Here is a 2,107-nt window from a genome sequence, read left to right as displayed (position 1 = left end):
TTGTAGGGCTGTGGGAGAAGTGGGTTCCTTTAACAGCAGACATTACTAGTTACTTAATACAGTTCTGTCCTCTGAAAGATCTTTCAAGCTGGACTAGCAAAGCTGAGCAAAATGTAAACTATAGGATTTGAGTTTTGTCCTCAACTTTCTTCGATGGGAACTGAGTAAAGTATAATTCTTCTCTAAGGTGGATCAGCCATGTGTTGGGGACAGATTGAACTAGCAATTCTGAGGTCACCAAAGTAGGAAGTCATAGAATGTAATGTGTGATATGTGATCTGTACCATAAATTGGTATTATGCAAAGAAGGGAGAAAATACACATACATTTTTATCTCTGAATGGTCATATTTGTGAGTAAAATTATTTTTGCATACTTCTCCCCCCCATTTATTCCTATTGAATCAACTAAAGTAATATTAAACATCATAGTACTGTCCTTTTTACTTTATTATTTTATGTCTATGGGTGGTTTTAAAAGTTATTTTATGTGTATGAGTACACTGTAGCTGTCTTCAGATACACTATTACAGATGGTTGTGAGCCATCATGTGGGTGCTGGGAATTGGAACTCAGGACCTCTGGAAGAGAAGTCAGTGGTCTTAATTGCTGAGCTATCTCTCCAGCCCCATCGATGGGTGTTTTATCTGCAGGTGTATCGGCACCACGCCCATCCAGTGCTGATGGTGGCCAGAAGAGGGTCTTGGTTCCCCAGGAAATGGAATTAGAGACATCAGTGAGCGGCCATGTGGGTGCTAGGAATGCACTCCTCATCCTCTAGAAGGGCAGTCTGGGTTTTTAGTTGCTGAGCTCTCTCTCCAGGGCCCCCACAGGGTTTTCTTTGAATAAGCTTAGCGAGCCTCTTTCAGGAAAAGAATTAGGGAAGGTGCAGAGCAGGATGAGTAATGAGCTTTTTATGACACATGTACTTCTCTTTAAGATGTGTACTGCTGTGATGTGTGTATGTGTGAGAGACAGACAGACAGACATGTACACACATAGACACACAGAGATATAAACATATATGCTGTATATGCTTATATTGTCCATGGAATGTCATTTGGGAAAACATGGTCTCTTCTGCCAAAAGGAACTGGTAGGTTCATCTACTCTGATTTTTTTTTTTTAATTTTTGTTTTTCTTTACAGCAATTACAGTACACACAGTAGTACTGATGTATCTGCACCACACTTTTCATTATCCATTCATCGCTTGGAGGACACTGAGGCTCTTTCCATCTCTTGCTGCTATGACTAGAGTGGCAGTGGGCATGGCTGAGCAAGTGTGTGTGGAGTAAGGTGGCAAGCCTGGTGGACACATGCCAAGAAGTGGTGTAGGTGGCCTNTCATAGATTTACTTGTAGCCTTTTGAGAATTCTCCACAATGATTTCCATCATGGCTGCAGCGATTTGCAGTCCCACCAACAGTGGATGCGAGGTCCCTTTTCCCCACGGTCCTCCAGCATTTGCTGTTTTGTTGATCTTCCATTCTGACTGGGGTAACAGAAAAGTTAAAAGTTGCTTTGATTTGCATTCTCCTAAGTGCTAAGGATGATGAACATGCATTTAATATATTTCTTAGCCATTTTCATTTCTTCTTTTGAGAACTGTGTGTTTAGGTGCCTTTTTGGATGGGTTGGTGTTATTGATTGGTTCTAATGCTACTAGTGTTTATTCAGCTCCATAAGTTACACAGAAACCCACATGTCTGTATGTAAGATGNTGAGGATCCCTGCCTCAACTTGGCNTTGATTAGTAAATAAAGTTGCTGTGGCCAATGGCTGGGCAGGGAGGCAGAGGTGGGACTTTAGGATTTGTGGGCAAAGAAACTGAAGAAGGAGGAGATTTGCCATGCCAGGGAAGGAATAGGATGCAGACTTGAGAGATGTGGAAGATAGAATACCAGCCATGTAAAAGCCGGGAGGAGTGACCCCAGCCCCCTCATTTGGTCTGGGGTAGCAAAGATGGAATATAGATTTTAGTAAGTAGTAATTCAGGAGTGTTGGAGGGGAGACACTAGCAACATGGAAGTTTAGGAATGGCCCAGCCATTGGGCTGATTAAGGCATGTTAAATATAAGACTGTGTGTGTGTATGTGTGTGTGTGTGT

At 42.2% G+C, this 2,107-nt stretch overlaps 1 protein-coding gene across 1 annotated transcript in view; it reads left to right on the top strand.

The window, feature by feature from the left end:
- Snx14 (sorting nexin 14) overlaps positions 1-2,107 on the top strand; it is a 73,024-nt gene that overhangs the window by 1,212 nt on the left and 69,705 nt on the right. The gene's annotated exons all lie outside the window — the stretch shown is intronic.

Source organism: Mus caroli, chromosome 9 (genome assembly GCF_900094665.2).
Source record: "Mus caroli chromosome 9, CAROLI_EIJ_v1.1, whole genome shotgun sequence".
Classification (NCBI taxonomy): Eukaryota; Metazoa; Chordata; class Mammalia; order Rodentia; family Muridae; genus Mus; species Mus caroli.
Note: the sequence above shows the minus strand (reverse complement) of the source record. Positions and strands in the feature narration are given on the sequence as shown.